Here is a 16,592-nt window from a genome sequence, read left to right as displayed (position 1 = left end):
CATTTGTGGCCACGTGGCCTAGGAGGCAGGGCAGTGCCAAGCGAGAAATTTGAAAACTGTGCTGGATCCTTCCAAAAGTAAAGCTGACAGCCATTAGGAGCCTGCAAGTCCTTAGAGCCCCAAAGGCGACCTTTCAATGATACCCAGACCCTGGGGACATGACTTCTTTTCGCCATGGAAAATGGGGTCAGTTTGAGGCCACTTGCCCTGGCCATCTGCATTGTTCCCTGTGTCAAATTTCCAAACTTTGCTGATTTTCTCCAAAACTAAATTGCTGGCAATGAGGAGCCTGCAACCCTTTAGGGCCCCAAACATCACGTCTCTGCTGATACCCAGATCATGGGGAAATTACTTCTTTTTTCCATAGAAATGGTATCCCTGTGTGGCCACTTGGCCTGGCAGAAAGTGGGGTGCCAAGCAGGAAAATTGAAAATTCTGCCTGATTTCCCTAAACGTAAAGCTGCCAGACACGAGGACCCTGCAAGTCATTAGGGCCCCAGATGCCACCTTTCATCTGATACCCAGACCCTGGGACAATGACTTCATTTTCCCCATGGAAAATGGCCTCCATTTCTGGCCTCTCGACCTGGCCAATAGAGTGGTGCCCAGCAAGAAAATTGCAATCTTGGCTGGATTTCTCCAAATCTAAAGCTGCCAGTTAGAAGTACCCTGCAAGTCCTTTGAGCCCCAGATGCCACCTTTCATCTGAAACCCAGACCCAGGGAAAAGGACTTCATTTTCCTATGGAAAATGGCCTCTCTTTGCAGCCATTTGCCCTGGCACACAGGGCAGTGCCCAGTGAGAAATTTGCAAACTTTGCTGGATTCCTCCACAACTAAAGCTGCCAGCAACTAGGAGCCTGCAACTCCTGAGAGCCCCAAAGGCGACCTTTCAGTGATACCCAGACCCTGGGGACATGACTTCTTTTCGCCATGGAAAATGGGGTCAGTTTGAGGCCACTTGCCCTGGCCATCTGCATTTTTCCCTGTGTCAAATTTCCAAACTTTGCTGATTTTCTCCAAAACTAAATTGCTGGCAATGAGAAGCCTGCAAGTCCTTAGAGCCCCACATGCCACCTTTCATCTGATACCCAGACCCTGGGACAATGACTTCATTTTCCCCATGGATAATGGCCTCCATTTCTGGCCTCTCAACCTGGCCAATCGAGTGGTGCCCAGCAAGAAAATTGCAATCTTGGCTGGATTTCTCCAAATCTAAAGCTGCCAGTAAGAAGTACCCTGCAAGTCCTTTGAGCCCCAGATGCCACCTTTCATCTGACACCCAGACCCTGGGGAAAGGACTTCTATTTGCCATGCAAAATGGCCTCTCTTTGCAGCCATTTGCCCTGGCACACAGGGCAGTGACAAGCGAGAAATTTGCAAACTTTGCTGGATTCCTCCACAACTAAAGCTGCCAGCAATTAGGAGCCTGCAAGTCCTTAGAGCCCCACATGCCACCTTTCATCTGATACCCAGACCCTGGGACAATGACTTCATTTTCCCCATGGAAAATGGCCTCCATTTCTGGCCTCTCAACCTGGCCAATCGAGTGGTGACCAGCAAGACATTTGCAATCTTGACTGGATTTCTCCAAATCTAAAGCTGCCAGTAAGAAGTACCCTGCAAGACCTGAGAGCCCCAGATGCCACCTTTCACCTTACACCCAGACCCTGGGGAAAGGACTTCTTTTTCCCATGAGAAATGGCCTCCATTTCCAGCCACTCACCCTGGCAGAAAGTGGGGAGCCAAGCTAGAATTATGCAATCTTGCTGGATTTTTCCAAAAGTAAAGCTGGCAGCAACTAGGACCCTGTAAGTACTTAGAGCCTCAAAAGCCACCTTGAAAATATTACTCAGACCCTGGGTAAAGGACATTTTTCCCCATGGAAAACGGCCTTCATTTGTGGCCACTTGGCCTAGGAGGCAGGGCAGTGCCAAGCGAGAAATTTGAAAACTGTGCTGGATCCTTCCAAAAGTAAAGCTGCCAGCAATTAGGAGCCTGCAAGTCCTTAGAGCCCCACATGCCACCTTTCATCTGATACCCAGACCCTGGGACAATGACTTCATTTTCCCCATGGAAAATGGCCTCCATTTCTGGCCTCTCGACCTGGCCAATCGAGTGGTGACCAGCAAGACATTTGCAATCTTGGCTGGATTTCTCCAAATCTAAAGTTGCCAGTTAGAAGTACCCTGCAAGTCCTTTGAGCCCCAGATGCCACCTTTCATCTGAAACCCAGAACCAGGGAAAAGGACTTCATTTTTCTATGGAAAATGGCCTCTCTTTGCAGCCATTTGCCCTGGCACACAGGGCAGTGCCCAGTGAGAAATTTGCAAACTTTGCTGGATTCCTCCACAACTAAAGCTGCCGGCAACTAGGAGCCTGCAACTCCTGAGAGCCCCAAAGGCGACCTTTCAATGATACCCAGACCCTGGGGACATGACTTCTTTTCGCCATGGAAAATGGGGTCAGTTTGAGGCCACTTGCCCTGGCCATCTGCATTGTTCCCTGTGTCAAATTTCCAAACTTGTCTGATTTCCTCCAAAACTAAATTGCTGGCAACGATGAGCCTGCAACCCTTTAGGGCCCCAAACATCACGTCTCTGCTGATACCCAGATCATGGGGAAATTACTTCTTTTTCCCATAGAAATGGTATCCCTGTGTGGCCACTTGGCCTGGCAGAAAGTGGGGTGCCAAGCAGGAAATTTGAAAATTCTGCCTGAATTCCCTAAAAGTAAAGCTGCCAGACACAAGGACCCTGCAAGTCCTTAGAGCCCCACATGCCACCTTTCATCTGATACCCAGACCCTGGGACAATGACTTCATTTTCCCCATGGAAAATGGCCTCCATTTCTGGCCTCTCAACCTGGCCAATAGAGTAGTGCCCAGCAAGAAAATTGCAATCTTGGCTGGATTTCTCCAAATCTAAAGTTGCCAGTAAGAAGTACCCTGCAAGTCCTTTGAGCCCCAGATGCCACCTTTCATCTGAAACCCAGACCCAGGGAAAAGGACTTCATTTTTCTATGGAAAATGGCCTCTCTTTGCAGCCATTTGCCCTGGCACACAGGGCAGTGCCCAGTGAGAAATTTGCAAACTTTGCTGGATTCCTCCACAACTAAAGCTGCCGGCAACTAGGAGCCTGCAACTCCTGAGAGCCCCAAAGGCGACCTTTCAATGATACCCAGACCCTGGGGACATGACTTCTTTTTGCCATGGAAAATGGGGTCAGTTTGAGGCCACTTGCCCTGGCCATCTGCATTGTTCCCTGTGTCAAATTTCCAAACTTGTCTGATTTCCTCCAAAACTAAATTGCTGGCAACGATGAGCCTGCAACCCTTTAGGGCCCCAAACATCACGTCTCTGCTGATACCCAGATCATGGGGAAATTACTTCTTTTTCCCATAGAAATGGTATCCCTGTGTGGCCACTTGGCCTGGCAGAAAGTGGGGTGCCAAGCAGGAAATTTGAAAATTCTGCCTGAATTCCCTAAAAGTAAAGCTGCCAGACACAAGGACCCTGCAAGTCCTTAGAGCCCCACATGCCACCTTTCATCTGATACCCAGACCCTGGGACAATGACTTCATTTTCCCCATGGAAAATGGCCTCCATTTCTGGCCTCTCAACCTGGCCAATAGAGTGGTGCCCAGCAAGAAAATTGCAATCTTGGCTGGATTTCTCCAAATCTAAAGCTGCCAGTAAGAAGTACCCTGCAAGTCCTTTGAGCCCCAGATGCCACCTTTCATCTGACACCCAGACCCTGGGGAAAGGACTTCTATTTGCCATGCAAAATGGCCTCTCTTTGCAGCCATTTGCCCTGGCACACAGGGCAGTGACAAGCGAGAAATTTGCAAACTTTGCTGGATTCCTCCACAACTAAAGCTGCCAGCAATTAGGAGCCTGCAAGTCCTTAGAGCCCCACATGCCACCTTTCATCTGATACCCAGACCCTGGGACAATGACTTCATTTTCCCCATGGAAAATGGCCTCCATTTCTGGCCTCTCGACCTGGCCAATCGAGTGGTGACCAGCAAGACATTTGCAATCTTGACTGGATTTCTCCAAATCTAAAGCTGCCAGTAAGAAGTACCCTGCAAGTCCTTAGAGCCCCAGATGCCACCTTTCACCTGACACCCAGACCCTGGGGAAAGGACTTCTTTTTCCCATGAGAAATGGCCTCCATTTCCAGCCACTCACCCTGGCAGAAAGTGGGGAGCCAAGCTAGAATTATGCAATCTTGCTGGATTTTTCCAAAAGTAAAGCTGGCAGCTGCTAGGACCCTGTAAGTACTTAGAGCCTCAAAAGCCACCTTGAAAATATTACTCAGACCCTGGGTAAAGGACATTTTTCCCCATGGAAAACGGCCTTCATTTGTGGCCACTTGGCCTAGGAGGCAGGGCAGTGCCAAGCGAGAAATTTGAAAACTGTGCTGGATCCTTCCAAAAGTAAAGCTGCCAGCAATTAGGAGCCTGCAAGTCCTTAGAGCCCCACATGCCACCTTTCATCTGATACCCAGACCCTGGGACAATGACTTCATTTTCCCCATGGAAAATGGCCTCCATTTCTGGCCTCTCAACCTGGCCAATAGAGTGGTGACCCGCAAGACATTTGCAATCTTGGCTGGATTTCTCCAAATCTAAAGCTGCCAGTTAGAAGTACCCTGCAAGTCCTTTGAGCCCCAGATGCCACCTTTCATCTGAAACCCAGACCCAGGGAAAAGGACTTCATTTTTCTATGGAAAATGGCCTCTCTTTGCAGCCATTTGCCCTGGCACACAGGGCAGTGACAAGCGAGAAATTTGCAAACTTTGCTGGATTCCTCCACAACTAAAGCTGCCGGCAACTAGGAGCCTGCAACTCCTGAGAGCCCCAAAGGCGACCTTTCAATGATACCCAGACCCTGGGGACATGACTTCTTTTCGCCATGGAAAATGGGGTCAGTTTGAGGCCACTTGCCCTGGCCATCTGCATTGTTCCCTGTGTCAAATTTCCAAACTTGTCTGATTTCCTCCAAAACTAAATTGCTGGCAACGATGAGCCTGCAACCCTTTAGGGCCCCAAACATCACGTCTCTGCTGATACCCAGATCATGGGGAAATTACTTCTTTTTCCCATAGAAATGGTATCCCTGTGTGGCCACTTGGCCTGGCAGAAAGTGGGGTGCCAAGCAGGAAATTTGAAAATTCTGCCTGAATTCCCTAAAAGTAAAGCTGCCAGACACTAGGAGCCTGCAAGTCCTTAGAGCCCCACATGCCACCTTTCATCTGATACCCAGACCCTGGGACAATGACTTCATTTTCCCCATGGAAAATGGCCTCCATTTCTGGCCTCTCAACCTGGCCAATAGAGTGGTGCCCAGCAAGAAAATTGCAATCTTGGCTGGATTTCTCCAAATCTAAAGTTGCCAGTAAGAAGTACCCTGCAAGTCCTTTGAGCCCCAGATGCCACCTTTCATCTGAAACCCAGACCCAGGGAAAAGGACTTCATTTTTCTATGGAAAATGGCCTCTCTTTGCAGCCATTTGCCCTGGCACACAGGGCAGTGCCCAGTGAGAAATTTGCAAACTTTGCTGGATTCCTCCACAACTAAAGCTGCCGGCAACTAGGAGCCTGCAAGTCCTGAGAGCCCCAAAGGCGACCTTTCAATGATACCCAGACCCTGGGGACATGACTTCTTTTTGCCATGGAAAATGGGGTCAGTTTGAGGCCACTTGCCCTGGCCATCTGCATTGTTCCCTGTGTCAAATTTCCAAACTTGTCTGATTTCCTCCAAAACTAAATTGCTGGCAACGATGAGACTGCAACCCTTTAGGGCCCCAAACATCACGTCTCTGCTGATACCCAGATCATGGGGAAATTATTCTTTTTCCCATAGAAATGGTATCCCTGTGTGGCCACTTGGCCTGGCAGAAAGTGGGGTGCCAAGCAGGAAATTTGAAAATTCTGCCTGAATTCCCTAAAAGTAAAGCTGCCAGACACAAGGACCCTGCAAGTCCTTAGAGCCCCACATGCCACCTTTCATCTGATACCCAGACCCTGGGACAATGACTTCATTTTCCCCATGGAAAATGGCCTCCATTTCTGGCCTCTCAACCTGGCCAATAGAGTGGTGCCCAGCAAGAAAATTGCAATCTTGGCTGGATTTCTCCAAATCTAAAGCTGCCAGTAAGAAGTACCCTGCAAGTCCTTTGAGCCCCAGATGCCACCTTTCATCTGACACCCAGACCCTGGGGAAAGGACTTCTATTTGCCATGCAAAATGGCCTCTCTTTGCAGCCATTTGCCCTGGCACACAGGGCAGTGACAAGCGAGAAATTTGCAAACTTTGCTGGATTCCTCCACAACTAAAGCTGCCAGCAATTAGGAGCCTGCAAGTCCTTAGAGCCCCACATGCCACCTTTCATCTGATACCCAGACCCTGGGACAATGACTTCATTTTCCCCATGGAAAATGGCCTCCATTTCTGGCCTCTCGACCTGGCCAATCGAGTGGTGACCAGCAAGACATTTGCAATCTTGACTGGATTTCTCCAAATCTAAAGCTGCCAGTAAGAAGTACCCTGCAAGTCCTTAGAGCCCCAGATGCCACCTTTCACCTGACACCCAGACCCTGGGGAAAGGACTTCTTTTTCCCATGAGAAATGGCCTCCATTTCCAGCCACTCACCCTGGCAGAAAGTGGGGAGCCAAGCTAGAATTATGCAATCTTTCTGGATTTTTCCAAAAGTAAAGCTGGCAGCTGCTAGGACCCTGTAAGTACTTAGAGCCTCAAAAGCCACCTTGAAAATATTACTCAGACCCTGGGTAAAGGACATTTTTCCCCATGGAAAACGGCCTTCATTTGTGGCCACTTGGCCTAGGAGGCAGGGCAGTGCCAAGCGAGAAATTTGAAAACTGTGCTGGATCCTTCCAAAAGTAAAGCTGCCAGCAATTAGGAGCCTGCAAGTCCTTAGAGCCCCACATGCCACCTTTCATCTGATACCCAGACCCTGGGACAATGACTTCATTTTCCCCATGGAAAATGGCCTCCATTTCTGGCCTCTCAACCTGGCCAATAGAGTGGTGACAAGCAAGACATTTGCAATCTTGGCTGGATTTCTCCAAATCTAAAGCTGCCAGTTAGAAGTACCCTGCAAGTCCTTTGAGCCCCAGATGCCACCTTTCATCTGAAACCCAGACCCAGGGAAAAGGACTTCATTTTTCTATGGAAAATGGCCTCTCTTTGCAGCCATTTGCCCTGGCACACAGGGCAGTGCCCAGTGAGAAATTTGCAAACTTTGCTGGATTCCTCCACAACTAAAGCTGCCGGCAACTAGGAGCTTGCAACACCTGAGAGCCCCAAAGGCGACCTTTCAATGATACCCAGACCCTGGGGACATGACTTCTTTTCGCCATGGAAAATGGGGTCAGTTTGAGGCCACTTGCCCTGGCCATCTGCATTGTTCCCTGTGTCAAATTTCCAAACTTTGCTGAATTTCTCCAAAACTAAATTGCTGGCAACGAGGAGCCTGCAACTCTTTAGGGCCCCAAATATCACCTCTCTGCTGATACCCAGATCATGGGGAAATTACTTCTTTTTCCCATAGAAATGGTATCCCTGTGTGGCCACTTGGCCTGGCAGAAAGTGGGGTGCCAAGCAGGAAATTTGAAAATTCTGCCTGATTTCCCTAAAAGTAAAGGTGCCAGACACTAGGACCCTGCAAGTCATTAGGGCCCCAGATGCCACCTTTCATCTGATACCCAGACCCTGGGACAATGACTTCATTTTCCCCATGGAAAATGGCCTCCATTTCTGGCCTCTCGCCCTGACCAATAGGGTGGTGCCCAGCAAGAAAATTGCAATCTTTGCTGGATTTCTCCAAATCTAAAGCTGCCAGTAAGAAGTACCCTGCAAGTCCTTTGAGCCCCAGATGCCACCTTTCATCTGACACCCAGACCCTGGGGAAAGGACTTCTATTTGCCATGCAAAATGGCCTCTCTTTGCAGCCATTTGCCCTGGCACACAGGGCAGTGACAAGCGAGAAATTTGCAAACTTTGCTGGATTCCTCCACAACTAAAGCTGCCAGCAATTAGGAGCCTGCAAGTCCTTAGAGCCCCACATGCCACCTTTCATCTGATACCCAGACCCTGGGACAATGACTTCATTTTCCCCATGGAAAATGGCCTCCATTTCTGGCCTCTCAACCTGGCCAATCGAGTGGTGACCAGCAAGACATTTGCAATCTTGACTGGATTTCTCCAAATCTAAAGCTGCCAGTAAGAAGTACCCTGCAAGTCCTTAGAGCCCCAGATGCCACCTTTCACCTTACACCCAGACCCTGGGGAAAGGACTTCTTTTTCCCATGAGAAATGGCCTCCATTTCCAGCCACTCACCCTGGCAGAAAGTGGGGAGCCAAGCTAGAATTATGCAATCTTGCTGGATTTTTCCAAAAGTAAAGCTGGCAGCAACTAGGGCCTTGTAAGTACTTAGAGCCTCAAAAGCCACCTTGAAAATATTACTCAGACCCTGGGTAACGGACATTTTTCCCCATGGAAAATGGCCTTCATTTGTGGCCACGTGGCCTAGGAGGCAGGGCAGTGCCAAGCGAGAAATTTGAAAACTGTGCTGGATCCTTCCAAAAGTAAAGCTGACAGCCATTAGGAGCCTGCAAGTCCTTAGAGCCCCAAAGGCGACCTTTCAATGATACCCAGACCCTGGGGACATGACTTCTTTTCGCCATGGAAAATGGGGTCAGTTTGAGGCCACTTGCCCTGGCCATCTGCATTGTTCCCTGTGTCAAATTTCCAAACTTTGCTGATTTTCTCCAAAACTAAATTGCTGGCAATGAGGAGCCTGCAACCCTTTAGGGCCCCAAACATCACGTCTCTGCTGATACCCAGATCATGGGGAAATTACTTCTTTTTTCCATAGAAATGGTATCCCTGTGTGGCCACTTGGCCTGGCAGAAAGTGGGGTGCCAAGCAGGAAAATTGAAAATTCTGCCTGATTTCCCTAAACGTAAAGCTGCCAGACACGAGGACCCTGCAAGTCATTAGGGCCCCAGATGCCACCTTTCATCTGATACCCAGACCCTGGGACAATGACTTCATTTTCCCCATGGAAAATGGCCTCCATTTCTGGCCTCTCGACCTGGCCAATAGAGTGGTGCCCAGCAAGAAAATTGCAATCTTGGCTGGATTTCTCCAAATCTAAAGCTGCCAGTTAGAAGTACCCTGCAAGTCCTTTGAGCCCCAGATGCCACCTTTCATCTGAAACCCAGACCCAGGGAAAAGGACTTCATTTTCCTATGGAAAATGGCCTCTCTTTGCAGCCATTTGCCCTGGCACACAGGGCAGTGCCCAGTGAGAAATTTGCAAACTTTGCTGGATTCCTCCACAACTAAAGTGTCCGGCAACTAGGAGCCTGCAACTCCTGAGAGCCCCAAAGGCGACCTTTCAGTGATACCCAGACCCTGGGGACATGACTTCTTTTCGCCATGGAAAATGGGGTCAGTTTGAGGCCACTTGCCCTGGCCATCTGCATTTTTCCCTGTGTCAAATTTCCAAACTTTGCTGATTTTCTCCAAAACTAAATTGCTGGCAATGAGAAGCCTGCAAGTCCTTAGAGCCCCACATGCCACCTTTCATCTGATACCCAGACCCTGGGACAATGACTTCATTTTCCCCATGGATAATGGCCTCCATTTCTGGCCTCTCGACCTGGCCAATCGAGTGGTGACCAGCAAGACATTTGCAATCTTGACTGGATTTCTCCAAATCTAAAGCTGCCCGTAAGAAGTACCCTGCAAGACCTTAGAGCCCCAGATGCCACCTTTCACCTGACACCCAGACCCTGGGGAAAGGACTTCTTTTTCCCATGAGAAATGGCCTCCATTTCCAGCCACTCACCCTGGCAGAAAGTGGGGAGCCAAGCTAGAATTATGCAATCTTTCTGGATTTTTCCAAAAGTAAAGCTGGCAGCAACTAGGACCCTGTAAGTACTTAGAGCCTCAAAAGCCACCTTGAAAATATTACTCAGACCCTGGGTAAAGGACATTTTTCCCCATGGAAAACGGCCTTCATTTGTGGCCACTTGGCCTAGGAGGCAGGGCAGTGCCAAGCGAGAAATTTGAAAACTGTGCTGGATCCTTCCAAAAGTAAAGCTGCCAGCAATTAGGAGCCTGCAAGTCCTTAGAGCCCCACATGCCACCTTTCATCTGATACCCAGACCCTGGGACAATGACTTCATTTTCCCCATGGAAAATGGCCTCCATTTCTGGCCTCTCAACCTGGCCAATAGAGTGGTGACAAGCAAGACATTTGCAATCTTGGCTGGATTTCTCCAAATCTAAAGTTGCCAGTTAGAAGTACCCTGCAAGTCCTTTGAGCCCCAGATGCCACCTTTCATCTGAAACCCAGACCCAGGGAAAAGGACTTCATTTTTCTATGGAAAATGGCCTCTCTTTGCAGCCATTTGCCCTGGCACACAGGGCAGTGCCCAGTGAGAAATTTGCAAACTTTGCTGGATTCCTCCACAACTAAAGTGTCCGGCAACTAGGAGCCTGCAACTCCTGAGAGCCCCAAAGGCGACCTTTCAGTGATACCCAGACCCTGGGGACATGACTTCTTTTCGCCATGGAAAATGGGGTCAGTTTGAGGCCACTTGCCCTGGCCATCTGCATTGTTCCCTGTGTCAAATTTCCAAACTTGTCTGATTTCCTCCAAAACTAAATTGCTGGCAACGATGAGCCTGCAACCCTTTAGGGCCCCAAACATCACGTCTCTGCTGATACCCAGATCATGGGGAAATTACTTCTTTTTCCCATAGAAATGGTATCCCTGTGTGGCCACTTGGCCTGGCAGAAAGTGGGGTGCCAAGCAGGAAATTTGAAAATTCTGCCTGAATTCCCTAAAAGTAAAGCTGCCAGACACTAGGACCCTGCAAGTCCTTAGAGCCCCACATGCCACCTTTCATCTGATACCCAGACCCTGGGACAATGACTTCATTTTCCCCATGGAAAATGGCCTCCATTTCTGGCCTCTCAACCTGGCCAATAGAGTGGTGCCCAGCAAGAAAATTGCAATCTTGGCTGGATTTCTCCAAATCTAAAGCTGCCAGTAAGAAGTACCCTGCAAGTCCTTTGAGCCCCAGATGCCACCTTTCATCTGACACCCAGACCCTGGGGAAAGGACTTCTATTTGCCATGCAAAATGGCCTCTCTTTGCAGCCATTTGCCCTGGCACACAGGGCAGTGACAAGCGAGAAATTTGCAAACTTTGCTGGATTCCTCCACAACTAAAGCTGCCAGCAATTAGGAGCCTGCAAGTCCTTAGAGCCCCACATGCCACCTTTCATCTGATACCCAGACCCTGGGACAATGACTTCATTTTCCCCATGGAAAATGGCCTCCATTTCTGGCCTCTCGCCCTGACCAATAGGGTGGTGCCCAGCAAGAAAATTGCAATCTTTGCTGGATTTCTCCAAATCTAAAGCTGCCAGTAAGAAGTACCCTGCAAGTCCTTTGAGCCCCAGATGCCACCTTTCATCTGACACCCAGACCCTGGGGAAAGGACTTCTATTTGCCATGCAAAATGGCCTCTCTTTGCAGCCATTTGCCCTGGCACACAGGGCAGTGACAAGCGAGAAATTTGCAAACTTTGCTGGATTCCTCCACAACTAAAGCTGCCAGCAATTAGGAGCCTGCAAGTCCTTAGAGCCCCACATGCCACCTTTCATCTGATACCCAGACCCTGGGACAATGACTTCATTTTCCCCATGGAAAATGGCCTCCATTTCTGGCCTCTCAACCTGGCCAATCGAGTGGTGACCAGCAAGACATTTGCAATCTTGACTGGATTTCTCCAAATCTAAAGCTGCCAGTAAGAAGTACCCTGCAAGACCTGAGAGCCCCAGATGCCACCTTTCACCTTACACCCAGACCCTGGGGAAAGGACTTCTTTTTCCCATGAGAAATGGCCTCCATTTCCAGCCACTCACCCTGGCAGAAAGTGGGGAGCCAAGCTAGAATTATGCAATCTTGCTGGATTTTTCCAAAAGTAAAGCTGGCAGCAACTAGGACCCTGTAAGTACTTAGAGCCTCAAAAGCCACCTTGAAAATATTACTCAGACCCTGGGTAAAGGACATTTTTCCCCATGGAAAACGGCCTTCATTTGTGGCCACTTGGCCTAGGAGGCAGGGCAGTGCCAAGCGAGAAATTTGAAAACTGTGCTGGATCCTTCCAAAAGTAAAGCTGCCAGCAATTAGGAGCCTGCAAGTCCTTAGAGCCCCACATGCCACCTTTCATCTGATACCCAGACCCTGGGACAATGACTTCATTTTCCCCATGGAAAATGGCCTCCATTTCTGGCCTCTCGACCTGGCCAATCGAGTGGTGACCAGCAAGACATTTGCAATCTTGGCTGGATTTCTCCAAATCTAAAGTTGCCAGTTAGAAGTACCCTGCAAGTCCTTTGAGCCCCAGATGCCACCTTTCATCTGAAACCCAGACCCAGGGAAAAGGACTTCATTTTTCTATGGAAAATGGCCTCTCTTTGCAGCCATTTGCCCTGGCACACAGGGCAGTGCCCAGTGAGAAATTTGCAAACTTTGCTGGATTCCTCCACAACTAAAGCTGCCGGCAACTAGGAGCCTGCAACTCCTGAGAGCCCCAAAGGCGACCTTTCAATGATACCCAGACCCTGGGGACATGACTTCTTTTCGCCATGGAAAATGGGGTCAGTTTGAGGCCACTTGCCCTGGCCATCTGCATTGTTCCCTGTGTCAAATTTCCAAACTTGTCTGATTTCCTCCAAAACTAAATTGCTGGCAACGATGAGCCTGCAACCCTTTAGGGCCCCAAACATCACGTCTCTGCTGATACCCAGATCATGGGGAAATTACTTCTTTTTCCCATAGAAATGGTATCCCTGTGTGGCCACTTGGCCTGGCAGAAAGTGGGGTGCCAAGCAGGAAATTTGAAAATTCTGCCTGAATTCCCTAAAAGTAAAGCTGCCAGACACAAGGACCCTGCAAGTCCTTAGAGCCCCACATGCCACCTTTCATCTGATACCCAGACCCTGGGACAATGACTTCATTTTCCCCATGGAAAATGGCCTCCATTTCTGGCCTCTCAACCTGGCCAATAGAGTGGTGCCCAGCAAGAAAATTGCAATCTTGGCTGGATTTCTCCAAATCTAAAGTTGCCAGTAAGAAGTACCCTGCAAGTCCTTTGAGCCCCAGATGCCACCTTTCATCTGAAACCCAGACCCAGGGAAAAGGACTTCATTTTTCTATGGAAAATGGCCTCTCTTTGCAGCCATTTGCCCTGGCACACAGGGCAGTGCCCAGTGAGAAATTTGCAAACTTTGCTGGATTCCTCCACAACTAAAGCTGCCGGCAACTAGGAGCCTGCAACTCCTGAGAGCCCCAAAGGCGACCTTTCAATGATACCCAGACCCTGGGGACATGACTTCTTTTCGCCATGGAAAATGGGGTCAGTTTGAGGCCACTTGCCCTGGCCATCTGCATTGTTCCCTGTGTCAAATTTCCAAACTTGTCTGATTTCCTCCAAAACTAAATTGCTGGCAACGATGAGCCTGCAACCCTTTAGGGCCCCAAACATCACGTCTCTGCTGATACCCAGATCATGGGGAAATTACTTCTTTTTCCCATAGAAATGGTATCCCTGTGTGGCCACTTGGCCTGGCAGAAAGTGGGGTGCCAAGCAGGAAATTTGAAAATTCTGCCTGAATTCCCTAAAAGTAAAGCTGCCAGACACAAGGACCCTGCAAGTCCTTAGAGCCCCACATGCCACCTTTCATCTGATACCCAGACCCTGGGACAATGACTTCATTTTCCCCATGGAAAATGGCCTCCATTTCTGGCCTCTCAACCTGGCCAATAGAGTGGTGCCCAGCAAGAAAATTGCAATCTTGGCTGGATTTCTCCAAATCTAAAGCTGCCAGTAAGAAGTACCCTGCAAGTCCTTTGAGCCCCAGATGCCACCTTTCATCTGACACCCAGACCCTGGGGAAAGGACTTCTATTTGCCATGCAAAATGGCCTCTCTTTGCAGCCATTTGCCCTGGCACACAGGGCAGTGACAAGCGAGAAATTTGCAAACTTTGCTGGATTCCTCCACAACTAAAGCTGCCAGCAATTAGGAGCCTGCAAGTCCTTAGAGCCCCACATGCCACCTTTCATCTGATACCCAGACCCTGGGACAATGACTTCATTTTCCCCATGGAAAATGGCCTCCATTTCTGGCCTCTCGACCTGGCCAATCGAGTGGTGACCAGCAAGACATTTGCAATCTTGACTGGATTTCTCCAAATCTAAAGCTGCCAGTAAGAAGTACCCAGAAAGACCTTAGAGCCCCAGATGCCACCTTTCACCTGACACCCAGACCCTGGGGAAAGGACTTCTTTTTCCCATGAGAAATGGCCTCCATTTGCAGCCACTCACCCTGGCAGAAAGTGGGGAGCCAAGCTAGAATTATGCAATCTTGCTGGATTTTTCCAAAAGTAAAGCTGGCAGCTGCTAGGACCCTGTAAGTACTTAGAGCCTCAAAAGCCACCTTGAAAATATTACTCAGACCCTGGGTAAAGGACATTTTTCCCCATGGAAAACGGCCTTCATTTGTGGCCACTTGGCCTAGGAGGCAGGGCAGTGCCAAGCGAGAAATTTGAAAACTGTGCTGGATCCTTCCAAAAGTAAAGCTGCCAGCAATTAGGAGCCTGCAAGTCCTTAGAGCCCCACATGCCACCTTTCATCTGATACCCAGACCCTGGGACAATGACTTCATTTTCCCCATGGAAAATGGCCTCCATTTCTGGCCTCTCAACCTGGCCAATAGAGTGGTGACAAGCAAGACATTTGCAATCTTGGCTGGATTTCTCCAAATCTAAAGCTGCCAGTTAGAAGTACCCTGCAAGTCCTTTGAGCCCCAGATGCCACCTTTCATCTGAAACCCAGACCCAGGGAAAAGGACTTCATTTTTCTATGGAAAATGGCCTCTCTTTGCAGCCATTTGCCCTGGCACACAGGGCAGTGCCCAGTGAGAAATTTGCAAACTTTGCTGGATTCCTCCACAACTAAAGCTGCCGGCAACTAGGAGCTTGCAACACCTGAGAGCCCCAAAGGCGACCTTTCAATGATACCCAGACCCTGGGGACATGACTTCTTTTCGCCATGGAAAATGGGGTCAGTTTGAGGCCACTTGCCCTGGCCATCTGCATTTTTCCCTGTGTCAAATTTCCAAACTTTGCTGAATTTCTCCAAAACTAAATTGCTGGCAACGAGGAGCCTGCAACTCTTTAGGGCCCCAAATATCACCTCTCTGCTGATACCCAGATCATGGGGAAATTACTTCTTTTTCCCATAGAAATGGTATCCCTGTGTGGCCACTTGGCCTGGCAGAAAGTGGGGTGCCAAGCAGGAAATTTGAAAATTCTGCCTGATTTCCCTAAAAGTAAAGCTGCCAGACACTAGGACCCTGCAAGTCATTAGGGCCCCAGATGCCACCTTTCATCTGATACCCAGACCCTGGGACAATGATTTCATTTTCCCCATGGAAAATGGCCTCCATTTCTGGCCTCTCGCCCTGACCAATAGGGTGGTGCCCAGCAAGAAAATTGCAATCTTTGCTGGATTTCTCCAAATCTAAAGCTGCCAGTAAGAAGTACCCTGCAAGTCCTTTGAGCCCCAGATGCCACCTTTCATCTGACACCCAGACCCTGGGGAAAGGACTTCTATTTGCCATGCAAAATGGCCTCTCTTTGCAGCCATTTGCCCTGGCACACAGGGCAGTGACAAGCGAGAAATTTGCAAACTTTGCTGGATTCCTCCACAACTAAAGCTGCCAGCAATTAGGAGCCTGCAAGTCCTTAGAGCCCCACATGCCACCTTTCATCTGATACCCAGACCCTGGGACAATGACTTCATTTTCCCCATGGAAAATGGCCTCCATTTCTGGCCTCTCGACCTGGCCAATCGAGTGGTGACCAGCAAGACATTTGCAATCTTGACTGGATTTCTCCAAATCTAAAGCTGCCAGTAAGAAGTACCCTGCAAGACCTGAGAGCCCCAGATGCCACCTTTCACCTTACACCCAGACCCTGGGGAAAGGACTTCTTTTTCCCATGAGAAATGGCCTCCATTTCCAGCCACTCACCCTGGCAGAAAGTGGGGAGCCAAGCTAGAATTATGCAATCTTGCTGGATTTTTCCAAAAGTAAAGCTGGCAGCAACTAGGACCCTGTAAGTACTTAGAGCCTCAAAAGCCACCTTGAAAATATTACTCAGACCCTGGGTAAAGGACATTTTTCCCCATGGAAAACGGCCTTCATTTGTGGCCACTTGGCCTAGGAGGCAGGGCAGTGCCAAGCGAGAAATTTGAAAACTGTGCTGGATCCTTCCAAAAGTAAAGCTGCCAGCAATTAGGAGCCTGCAAGTCCTTAGAGCCCCACATGCCACCTTTCATCTGATACCCAGACCCTGGGACAATGACTTCATTTTCCCCATGGAAAATGGCCTCCATTTCTGGCCTCTCAACCTGGCCAATAGAGTGGTGACCAGCAAGACATTTGCAATCTTGGCTGGATTTCTCCAAATCTAAAGTTGCC

The sequence above is a fragment of the Agelaius tricolor genome, unplaced genomic scaffold, assembly GCF_023055355.1.
Source record: "Agelaius tricolor isolate 1412-34295 unplaced genomic scaffold, bAgeTri1.0.p SCAF_43, whole genome shotgun sequence".
Classification (NCBI taxonomy): domain Eukaryota; kingdom Metazoa; phylum Chordata; class Aves; order Passeriformes; family Icteridae; genus Agelaius; species Agelaius tricolor.
Note: the sequence above shows the minus strand (reverse complement) of the source record.